The sequence below is a fragment of the Cupressus sempervirens genome, chromosome 4, assembly GCF_028749045.1.
Source record: "Cupressus sempervirens isolate cs-2001-9-10 chromosome 4, ASM2874904v1, whole genome shotgun sequence".
In the NCBI taxonomy this organism is placed as follows: domain Eukaryota; kingdom Viridiplantae; phylum Streptophyta; class Pinopsida; order Cupressales; family Cupressaceae; genus Cupressus; species Cupressus sempervirens.
The window spans coordinates 708,007,387-708,019,461 of NC_143121.1; the positions used below are offsets into that span (position 1 = coordinate 708,007,387).

The 12,075-nt window shown below is 37.2% G+C and overlaps 1 protein-coding gene and 1 pseudogene across 9 annotated transcripts in view; one reads left to right on the forward strand and one right to left on the reverse strand.

The window, feature by feature from the left end:
- Positions 1–12,075, reverse strand: part of LOC149563230 (uncharacterized) — a 47,175-nt gene that overhangs the window by 10,726 nt on the left and 24,374 nt on the right. Inside the window, exon 3 of one of the 8 annotated variants that reach the window (XR_016364037.1) lies at positions 180–2,091. The exons of 5 other annotated variants lie outside the window; for them this stretch is intronic. The gene's annotated coding sequence lies outside the window, so the exon portion shown is untranslated. Of the gene's footprint in view, positions 1–179; positions 2,092–2,198; positions 2,848–7,343; positions 7,640–12,075 lie in introns of those variants that run through there. 2 more of the 8 variants (XR_016364039.1, XR_016364040.1) reach the window with 2 other exon arrangements.
- On the forward strand, positions 334–7,288 carry LOC149563231 (cysteine-rich receptor-like protein kinase 10; annotated as a pseudogene). The gene is made up of 7 exons (XR_016364041.1): positions 334–1,432; positions 5,657–5,800; positions 5,890–6,008; positions 6,069–6,303; positions 6,386–6,620; positions 6,751–6,902; positions 6,980–7,288. The product of XR_016364041.1 is annotated as a cysteine-rich receptor-like protein kinase 10 (transcript).

Sequence of the window (12,075 nt, forward strand, 5' to 3'; positions counted from 1 at the left end):
TGCGATTGGGCGGGCAGATTTAAAATACAATTCAAAGTTCTATCACTGCGGGCAATCGGAAAAGTGAAACTAGAAACAAAATGACAAAAAATTTAGGTACTGAATCCCGAACTTCGAGCAATTCTATAATTCTACACCGAAACAAAAAATTCAAACGTAGGCAGAAAATAACCACTTACAACGGGATGGTATCAGTCTCAATTGTCATCGTTGAATTCCTCAATAAGCTGATTAATTAAGAGGCTACAGGCTTCAAGATGAGGTTCGCCTACAAGCTTTTTCTTTCTGTCCGCTTTCTGTAAAAATTAAGTCTGATTAGTTGATGACTGGTAAGTTCAACTCTTCTTTCGGAAAAACAATGCTTCTTCCTTCGCTGTTTCTAGCGATTTTCCCTTCAGTTTTTTGTGATTACCGATGGTCTATCTGCAAAAATGCCTCAACTTTCACAGAGGAGAGTTCATACTCCACAAACTTGAATTTAGTACTGGATGATCTGTCTCGTAATTTGCCTCAAAGTTCAGGTTTTAACACCTCTTCCCATGGCTAATCGCCCAATAAAGCCTATGGACTGCTGCAGTGCATTGGTAATATATCAGCAGCACGATGCGCAAACTGTTCAGTGCAAACACGTAATATTACTCAAGAACTCTGCCCCAACGACATAAATGCACGGGTGTGGATGAATGACTGCTTCATGCGCTATGATAACTCCAATTTCATTTCAACACTAGATACCGATTTCATTCTGCTGACAAACACGAAGAGTGTCACAAGCAATGTGCAGGATTTCACATCCACTACCTCAAGTCTTCTCTCCAATTTGTCTGAAACAGCTTGCATCCCTGCAAATAAGCTACTTGGGTTTGGATCAGAATACTATTCTACTTCTGCTAAGGCATACGGTCTCGCTCAGTGCTGGGGTGATCTATCGGTCATTGACTGTAAATCCTGTTTGTTTCAAGCAAGGCAACAGTTGACTCCACGGCGTCAGATACAAGCTTTTCTTTACTGAATAGCTCTAAGGATGTCTCAGGCAATATACAGAGTTTCAAATCCACAACTTCTAGTCTTCTCTCCAGTCTGTCGTCTGATCTAGCCAACAAGCCTCCATATAACAATTTTATTGTAACAGTACCGGCCAATTACTCAGTTTCGGGTCAGGTAAACGGTCGAGTTCCGTGCTCGAGTGGTATACCCACAATGGGTTGTAGTAATTGTTTGTTTCAAGCAAAGCAACTGTTGGAGCACTGCTGTTCTTCAAAAGAATCAGCTCAAGCTACGTCAAAAAACTGTATGGTGGGATACCAGTTACAGGAAATTTCTGATATAGAGTCATTCTCTGGCCCCGGGGCTCCCACTACTTCACCAACATCAACGCCCAGTCCACCGGTAGAAAAAGATCGTGCTAATCCAGCCTCACAGGCAAAATCAAGTTAGTATCACTGGTCCCTTAATCAATGTTTTGTGCAATATTTTCCCTTAATATATTTGTAAATTGGATTGGCATGTCAAGACTGGCACTGTCTATGCAAAGACTAAAATGCACATTTACAATGTTAATTTATTAAAAAATACAAACAAATTGACTATTCAAGTGCATTTTGGCCCCTCCATAGCCAAACCCTGTGAAGACAGTTGAGAGCCTGATTGATGCTCTCCTCTTGTTCACAAAGAGTGAGGAAAGAAACATTCAGCTAGTGACAAACTGTTAGTCTTCTCTTTTTCATCAAAATGGCAAATTCCCCCCCACCCCCGCCTCCCTGGGTGGGTGGGAATAAGAGATCCGTTAACCCGTGTACCCTACAATTCTATGGGGTTTAGCGGGCTGATTCCCTACCATAAAATTTTAGGGGCTATGGAGTGTGGGGATGGAACAATTAAATTACTGGTGAAACCTCCAACTATATACCGACTAGAGTATGGCTTCTTCGTTTTTCCCCAAGTGTAAGTGCAAGATCTTGTTTAATCAGCAACAATTGCATCTAAACTTTCCACAGACCAAAATTATTTCAAGAGAATTTCTGCACCTTTAATTCTTCCATGACTTCAAAATTTCAACTACAAAAATCCCGACTAGCAATCTGCCAAGCTCTGATTTCAATTGAGAATAAATAGAGCAAAAAGTAAGAACATAGATACAAAATTTATCATGATTCGGCAAAGCTTTGCAGACATCCACACTGAATCTGAATACAATATGCAGACAAGATACAACAGATCATATATTAATACAAGTTCAAAAAGACTCTTGAATATCCAATTGAAATTGAATGGACAAGGAAAATTGGAGGGAAAGAAGAAAAGACTGTTGGACTTCACACCCCTTACACTCGCTGGCCTCATTCTAGTGGTAATGTATTGATCATGCAGAAGTCTCTTGATTTTTTAACATACCTTTTTGCCTTTCAGACTAGCCCTTCCAAGCTTTCGCTTACTGCTGCTGACCAAGAATTAAACTGGGAAACTTCAGAATTGGATTAGCAACTCTCTCCCACTGGTTGGGAAATTTTAGATGTGCTTCAAAATTAGTATGTCTTCTAATTATATTGCCTTTTTTCTAAGGATGAAAAACTCCTCGGATTTTTTCTCAGGTGAACAGGCGATGATCATTATGGTTTTCAATGGGCGGCATAAAATACTTCTTGTTTGCCAGTGGACACCCTGGATTACTTTATATTTGTCGACAGGGTATGAGCTTGTGTGCCAAATGGATAGTTAGAGCTCCCACTCACAAGAAAACCTATAAAATTTGTATTTGTCATTCTTATCCAGCCTGGAGGGATCTCGACATTAACACTCTAATTACCATGAATGAGGGAGGGGCATCCAGAAGAAGGCTCTTTTAGCCTGCATCAAATCTCAATTTTCAAAGTAATTAGTTTGTAGATAATCTGAAACTTCGGCTCTCTTTTTCGTTTTGTTAAAATTTACTAATTTTACCTTTAAAATCTGCAACATAAATTCTCACTACTCTACTCCTCACAAATGTTAAAATAAAAATACGTTAGAGGGCATGGTAGCTGGAAGATGGGGTTGAAGCAGGGCAGAGATAGAGAGGCGCATGGGAAGTGATGTAATTGTAGGCTCGTTAAAAATCAAGAAAGAAAGGAACAGATAAAGGAATGAGATGCTTTGGCAAGATTCTACAATACAACGAAATTGTATATCTTTTATTTGAAAGGTTTTGGGTAAAATCTATTATAACTTAACAAAATAATCAATATTTAATCACAATATATGCTAATAATTAATCTTAACTTTAGTCTTTTACCTATCTAAAAAATGAAATGGCCAAAAACTAATAATGATTAAAAAAAAAGCTGTGTGCAGACAAGATAGAAACAAGGGCGCATAAAACAAGGACAGAGAACAAAACACAATGGAACTTCAAATTTGAGCATCTGAAGTAAAATGACAAATGTTGGGAATCAAACAAGAAAAGATAAGTGGCTAATTAAGGGGAAAAAGAACCCGGGAGTGCATCTGAAGTAAAATGAGAAAACGTTGGGAATCAAACAAGAAAAGAGAAGTGGCTAATTAAGGGGAAAAAGAACCCGGGAGTGCATCTGAAGTAAAATGAGAAAACGTTGGGAATCAAACAAGAAAAGAGAAGTGGCTAACTGAGGGGAAAAAGAACCCGGGAGTGCACGATAAGAAGACCTTGGTCATTTGAGAGTTCATTGTTTCATGAAAAACTAGGGAAATTTGATCTTCATTATGCAAATGTCTCTATTCTTGTACCAAAATTGGATCACTTTTCTTGGTACCTTCCTATGGGGGCCATCTCACCAAGCATTCCCACTCTAAATTGTCCATTTTGTGGCTAAATTGAGTCGCTCAAGCATCTCTTTGATTCTTCCCACATGCTCAAGAAGTTTGCAATTAGTCTGTGACTTTTAAGGCCCTTAAGGCCCAAATTCCTTCTTTTTTGGCACATGATTTTGCTTCGAGATAAGTCCTCCTTACCTCCCAAGTTTACTCAAATGTGACACTTTAGAAACTTTAGAAGCGGAAATTTTGTTCAACATATGCCATGATTAAAAAAAATTTGTTTACTCAAACTTTTGTTAAAGATGATTTTCATTAACTTCTAAAGCTATAATTTTCTCTAATGTACTTGGGCAAAATCAAGTGTGAGCAAGTAAAGTAAAGTTCACTTGAAGTTGCTCATCTTCAAGAACAACTGGACCAATGGGAAAATGCACCTACGTTGTTTCCCCTATCCCTACCAACTCCACCTCTCCACATGGACATAGCAACTCTTCTAGATGAGATATTCATAGTGAGCATGCGGATGGCTTAAACATCACACACTAAGGCTTGATTCCTAGACTAAAAGTGTTAAAAACTCAAAGTTGACTTATTTTTTCAAGCTTAAATTTTCCATTAGTGTGTGATGTTTTCGGGTGGCCGTGGACATGGGTCTTACTCTCATGATCCAATACCTAGGAAATTTTGGGGACTCTGTTGTCATGGAAAATGATGTAAGCCCTTGCATCCACCACTTCTCCTCAACAAAACATTGGCAGGATGGGACATTGTGAATCAAACCATTAACAAAACCAGTTATGTGCTATTGTTGTTGAATGGTGCAAATTAGCCTAGCATACAGTTGCACTTCCTTATGCATGTATACATATCGACTATTACTACATTGCACACAACCACAAGATCATCAACCTCTCTATGTTTTACATTTGACAATTAGGAGTTCCTCAAGCACAAGTCTTTGCAACTACCTCAAAGCATCTTTAACTTCTCCCAACATCATGTATCAGATTATTGTAAGAAAATGATATGATATGCCTCTACATTGTGTGTGGACATGCTCTACCTTTGCAACTGTACATTGAACTGTATATGTGCAACACACAACACATCAACGTTCACATGTTATGTTGTCATATATATGACAATTGTTGGCATAGCAACTGAATTTCCTATGAGATCCCTCTCCACCACCAGTACGTACTTTTGATGTGATGACAAAAGCTACAACAACTAACAGACCTTGTGAAATAATAATTGACTCCATATAAATTTGGTATGTGACATGCATATTCTGCACCTCATTTAATCTTCACCATATGAATTTGATACGCTGCAATATCTTATCCACACATACCACACTATGAGTGTTTTCAACTGTATACATTAACACCATGCACCTAATACATCGAAAAGCCACTAGAGTCGAGTCATCCATACATTTGAATTGGTGAACTATATGTCTTAGTCAAGTAAGTCCAAATCTCCAAACTATTTATTTAGGAAAATTAAAGAGGCCTCGTATCCCTCTTTGTTCATGAAAATTTACTCTCAATTTTTACCTAGCGTTTCCAATAAAATAAAACGGCATACATCTAATTATAGAACTGCACACTTGACATGCACTTAAAACATACTTATGTAACTACTCATCTCATCTCAACTGCAGACAACTGCTGATTTGTAACACTAAGATTTCTGAAGCTGTTAATCCTTTGTTAATGTACTTCCTTAGTACTATTTGTATCGCTAGCCAGGACCCTTTTCATGCTGCTAATATCAAAAACACCAAGATTAGTTTTCTGTATCTTTATTCTTCATTATTTGATTTACACTAGAAGCTACTTTGTAGTCTTTTTTCAATGACAATCAAAATGGTGTCTCGCAGACAAGTCATCAGGAAGGTTACCGATGATATTAGGGATCACCATAAGCGCGACTGTAATCTCCGTTGCCTTTTCACTTACAATGTTGAGAAAACTTAAATCTGCAAATTCCAGGAATCCAGCAGCCACTGAAAAGCAGAACGACGGTGCTACTTTAGATTCACATACTAATGTCTCTTAATTTTCTCTCTATAATAATTAGTTCAGCATAACTCTAATATACGATGAGGTTCAGAAAGGTGGCTATTTACGAAAGAGCAAATTGCTTTCAGCTTAGAAACTTTGATCGAGGCAACAGAGGATTTTAATGATAACAAGAAGCTTGGAGAGGGAGGCTTTGGCCCAGTTTATAAGGTATTAGACTGTACTTGCTTTTATAGCACTGATATTTCATTTGAGATTTTCCTTACACAGATGTGGGCTTGTTTTAATTCTAAGGGACAACTAGAGACGGAAAGGAGATCGCAGTGAAAAAGCTGTCTGCAGGATCTGCACAAGAGAGAAGAGAATTTATGAATGAAGTGGAACTGGTGGCAAATATACAACACAGAAACCTTGTGAATTTGCTTGGATGTTGCAGTGTGGAAACCGAAAGGATGCTTGTCTATGAGTATATGCCCAACAAAAGCACTTGATACCTTCCTCTTCGGTGAGTCATTTCTTTGTTACCAAAATAAGGTGTTAAAATTACTCTGTGACTGAACATTTTTTATCAATGGAAACATAAAAAGACCCAGTAAAGCTCAGAATGCTCGATTGGCAAAAGCGGTTTAATATCATTACTGGACTCGCTCGCGGCCTTCTTTACCTTCACGAGGATTCGCAGCTTCGAATAATTCACAGAGACATTAAAGCAGGCAACATTTCGCTTGATGAGAAACTTAATCCTAAGATAGCAGACTTTGGCTTATCAAAAATTTCTTCTGATAATGAAACAGAAATCCAATCAAGAGTTGCAGGAACCTAGTAAGAACTTTCTTATAGTCGCTCTAGTTTGCAGAAAGCTTTTTTTATGAACACATCTTATTGACCTGAATTTTGACTAACTAAAAACGCAATATCTTGAACTTAAAACTTAAACATTTGATGTGTGCAGTGGTTACATGGCCCCAGAATATGCCATGGGCGGGGTCTGTAAAAGTTGACGTTTATAGTTTTGGAGTTTTACTGCTAGAAATTGTGAGTGGAAGAAGAAATACAGACCTGTATGTTTCAAAAGAAAAGCAAAGCCTCGGATTATTAGAATGGGTGAGAAATTAGTTTCCTCAATTAAATCATTATTTGAGATGAGAGTGAATTTTGATTAAAGGGGACGTGTGATGCAGGCATGGAGACTATTCAGAGGAGGGCATGCTCTCAAAATTGTGGATATTACGTTGATGGGAAATTGCCCAGAAGAACAACTGATAAGATGCACTCACATAGGACTTCTCTGTACGCAGGCTGATCCAGACAACCGCCCAATGATATCTAGCGTTCTTACAATGACATCCAGCAATTCTATGCCATTACCAAATCCAACTAGACCTGCGTTTGTAAGCATAGTCAAAGTGCAAGTATTAGCCTCGTCCCTAATATTTCTTCTCGGAATGAAATCTCAAAAAGTGAATTAGAACCTAGATAACTCCCGGATTTTCTTATAGCACGAGGAAGACTCATTATTACCGTAATTCGAATTGGCTTTTGGAATAAAACAAAATGTAAAGATGATTTCATCCACAAATAGTTTGCAGTGTTTGGAAGTAGAAAAAATAATCAATGTTCAAAAGCAATGTTACAGCTAGCACTTGCACCGAGAACAAGTGCAACGGTATAGTCTATAGTTGCATGTTGTCAACCTTTACACAATGCAACTCTTTTGGTTCAATGCTAAAACATCTTGAAACAGATGTCTTTATTTCCTCCTTGCAGTTCACAATTTCTCCTTCTGATGTTCCTATTTATCTTCTCCGTCTGTTTTCAATCTTTCCACAACTTCTCCTTCGCTGGGTAGCAATTGTTGAGTTTAAGAAATAAATTGAATATTTAAATTACACAAAACGGCAATATGAAAAACAGAGATAATCAAAATATAGACATAACACAGTTAATTATGGGTTTCACTCTTAAAAGAATATATTACAGTTTATTATGTGTTTCGCCATTAATGACTACATACACATAAAAGCAGGGCAATATCTGACATTCAATGTTAGAGCTGCCACAGAACATTTCACATCATTTATACAAATGTTTAAACTCTCCAAATATGAAGAGACTGCAAGTAAAGAGGATGAAGAAGAGGAAAGGTGAAATGACAACTAGACTTGACACATTCAACACTCGTAAGGCATTGGTCTAACACACAAGAGAAAATCGCCAAAAGATTCCGATATATCTTCAATCCAGAGGAGCATTTTTGACAAAATTGAATTGCCTTGGCTATCCAATTTTAGCATTGACGAGGCCGCAGGGATGTTGCATCTGTTTTTCAAGGAGAAGCGACTGCTGCTTATTTTGGACGATGTGTGAAGGAGAATTGATGTTTCCTCGGACAGCTGACAGAATGATTGAAATGAAGCATCTATCGGAGGCAGAAGGTTGGAAACTCTTCTGCAGAGTCGCCTTCCGAGCAATGTTTAAGTTCTATCAAAAGTGGTGTCGTATAATTATATCTGTGTTTCTATGACTTAAAATATGACGGATTAGAGGTTTCAAGAACAACTTATGTAACATCTTAATCATGAGCTTAAATTAGCCAACGTAAGAGTCAAGGTAATAGAAGTATTGGGTTTGATAACTCCCTACCTTCAATGTCAATTCCTTGACAAATAATGTGTTGTCTAATTGAGAATCATTCATGATATCCTTACCCATATATCTTCTCACAGGACATTAGAGGTTTTCTAGCTTGCCCTCAAATGCTAGAAGGAGTTTATTATCTATTGTGTATGATCTATAATCTTTCTTTGAACCCTGAATATAAATTAAGTAAATCTATTTTATTAGCCCATTACCAAACACTACCAAGAATTACCGTACAACCTTATACACAATTGTCATATCGCAAATCAGAAACTGTGGTCTTATCTCAAGCATATATCACATATACGCAAGGGACTATCTCATACACATGAAAGATACTACAAGGTACACATGCTAACTAGCTTCAGCATACATTAGATAGCTAATGAGTAGCTATGACCTACATCACATACATAGTGAGTAGCTCCAACATGCTTCACAGAAGCATAAGGACTGGCTCATACAAGCATCATAGAGACAATAGCGACTAGCTCATACACGATTACTAACTAATCCATAATGCATTCGAGATAGAAAAGGAATGTCGATGCATTGGGCACTACACAATGAATCCTATTATTTTCCCTCATCTTTTGCACCAACAAAAATTGGAAAGAGGATTCGGGGTCCTTGCTCAACCCAACAAGGTCAAGTATACCATTTGACAATTTGGAAGAGGGTTTTGTACATCTTATACCCATGGGTTAATCCTCAATCCTAAGAATTTTCAATAGTAAACTATCTTCGCTCGATGGACTCCAACTTCAATCGCCTATATCAAATTTTAGATAGCTGCTTACCATCCTTCACCTCCATGAACCAGACAAATGTTAGCTAATCCAAAAGATATGGCCATAGCTTTGGGCATTTACCATTGGCATAGTCTAGTATCAACATGCTAACAATTAATGTATCATATCATGAAGGTTCACACTTGTGGGAGTCATACATAATAGGATTTAAATAGTATTGTGTTACAAGTTAGGGTTGTCATTGCACCAAAAGATCGACATATCAATGCCCAATACAACTAGGTTAAACTTATAGAACACAAGGGGTAGTTAAGCCATGTCATAAATCCCGAAGGAGAACATTGACGATTAGTCCAACAATCGATCCTCAAAGTTATCTAAGGAGATTCAAACATGCAACCAAGATCTAATACTGCTTGTTGCAAACTAAGGTTGTTGTTGCACCAAAAGATCGCCTTATCAATCCCTGATACAACCACTAGACTTATAAATCATAGGAGGCAATTAAGCCATTTCACAAATCCTAAAGGGGAACGTTGGTGGGTAGTGTTGACATTAAGATCAAGTTTGTTTATTAGTGACTCACACTTAGTCAACTAGTTAAGTTGCTACCGAGCTTATCTTTCAAATTGCAGTGTTAACTGAGTGCTACAGTTACTACCAAACAACTACCAAGCAATACAGTTGTTACCGAGTTCTCCGGCTACTACCGAGTTTCAGAATCTACATTCAGCTCACACCGAGCAGTATCTACCAGTTGATTAGTGACAATTGCTATCGAGCTTCACAATATTAGTCGAGTTGCACAGTATTAGCTGAGTTGCATAGTGTCAACCGTGGTCTCCAGTGTCTATCGAGCTCGTAGTGTTAGTGATGTGAATCTAGTGTTGACCAAGCTAAGGAGGGTCAACCAAGTGATTCAGTTTCTACCGAGTTCGCAGTGTTAGTATTGACTGAGCCATGCAGTGTCAATCAAGTGATTCAGTTTATATGTTAAGTTTCCAAGTGTTTACCGAGTCACCAGTGTTGACCAAGTTCATACTACTTTGAAGTGATTACTATGAACCGAGCTTCTACATCTACCGAGAGCATGACAATGCCAAGTGTTGACAATGGTTGCCGAGTATCAGAACCTCACAGAGTTTGTCTTCAGAACTCGAGTGCCAACAGTTGAGCTGACTTTGTGATCTTATTGGAAAGCTATGTTGTAGCCGACTTTGAAGAATTGTAATTTGGATTGGTATATATATAACGTATTATATTACATCCAAGGAATAAGAAAAAAATATGATGCAAATATAGAGAGCAAAAGTGCAAAGTGAAAAGGCTACAAGCAATATAGGGAGTAGCAAAGATTTATCTATTACAACAAGACGATCATTTTATTTCAAAGGAATCTCAACCAGCCAATCAGAGTTGCAGATCAAAGATCAACCACTAGTTCATCCTAACAGGTGTATTAGTTAAATCCTTTAACAGGGCAGACTTAACAATCTTTTTGCAAATCTCTTTACTGAGTGTATACTTCATTGTATTTTAGTAAATCCTTTAACAAGGTGGACCTAGCAGAACTTATTGCTCCTAATAGGGCAGATCATCAGAAGTAATCAATTGTAAGCCTTAACTGGCCAACTTTATACTACAGTATTAAAGCTTGTGGGTATCATCACCACCCCAGTTTTACTTTCTATTTGGAAGGTTTTTGGGTCACCATATCTTGTGTCAAAGTGCTATGAATGTTTTACTGCTTTCATTCTTTCATACATGTAATTAGATCAAAATATATATGAAGGATTAATTGGTGAAATAAGATTAAGTTTTGTTGGTTCCTAATTCACCCCTTCCCTCTCAGTAACCTAGCCTATCCTATATTTCCAACAATTAGTATCAGAGCTATTGTGGTTTTCAAAGAATAAGTTTAACAGCTTGAACAAAAATCAGAGGTAATGGAGGTATACATGCTAGACAAGGCTATTGACAATGAAAAGTTGGATTTGGAATTGGCTATTAGGCAACTAAAGAAAGCAAAGGAGCAACTCTTTAAATCATTGAAAAGAAAAAAAAAATTAACGATACAAATGAATGACAATCTCTATATTGAAGAAAGAATTGTAGATATTTATCTAGAAAGAAATTCAGATGAAGCCGATGAAGCAATCAAATAACTATTAAAAAAGAATTCCAATCTTCAAGAAGTTAAAAAGCTGAAAAGGGAACAAGAAATTTAGTCAGTAAGATTATGTGAAGTCATGGAAGAAAAAGACAAATCCAAAGAAGAGATAGAAAGAAAGAACAATGAAATTCAGCATCTATCCCTTTAGCAAACAGACTTCATTGATTAGATTACTAATACAAATGAAGAAATCGTGAATCTAAGATCATAGAATAAAATATTGCAAAATGATCTAAACACTAAAAAGAAAACCAATGAGAGAATGTTGAAATCTCAAGCAAACATGAATCAGTTGAATGAGCAAAGTCAATACAGACAAAAAGGCAAAGCAAGAATAGTATACACAGAAGAAGGTGAATCATCCAAGCAAGGAGCTCAAAAGAATCAAAGGCCTACTTGCAATCACTATGGTAAGTTAGCTCATACATCAAATAAATGTTGGAATAATGGTAAAGAAAAATTCAATGGAAAGTGTTACAACTGCAATAAGCATGGTCATAAAGCAAATGAATGCAAGGAGAAACCTAAGATTAAAGGTAAATGTCACAAGTGCAAGAAACAAGGATACAAATCTTTTGAATGCAAAACCAAGATTTTGAACCCAGCAGAATAGATTGTGAAAACTATATTCAGTTGGGACTACAACACATGGTGTAGATGCCACTATTGTGGAGAATTTGGGCACATTGGAGCAAATTGTGTGAAGCATCAC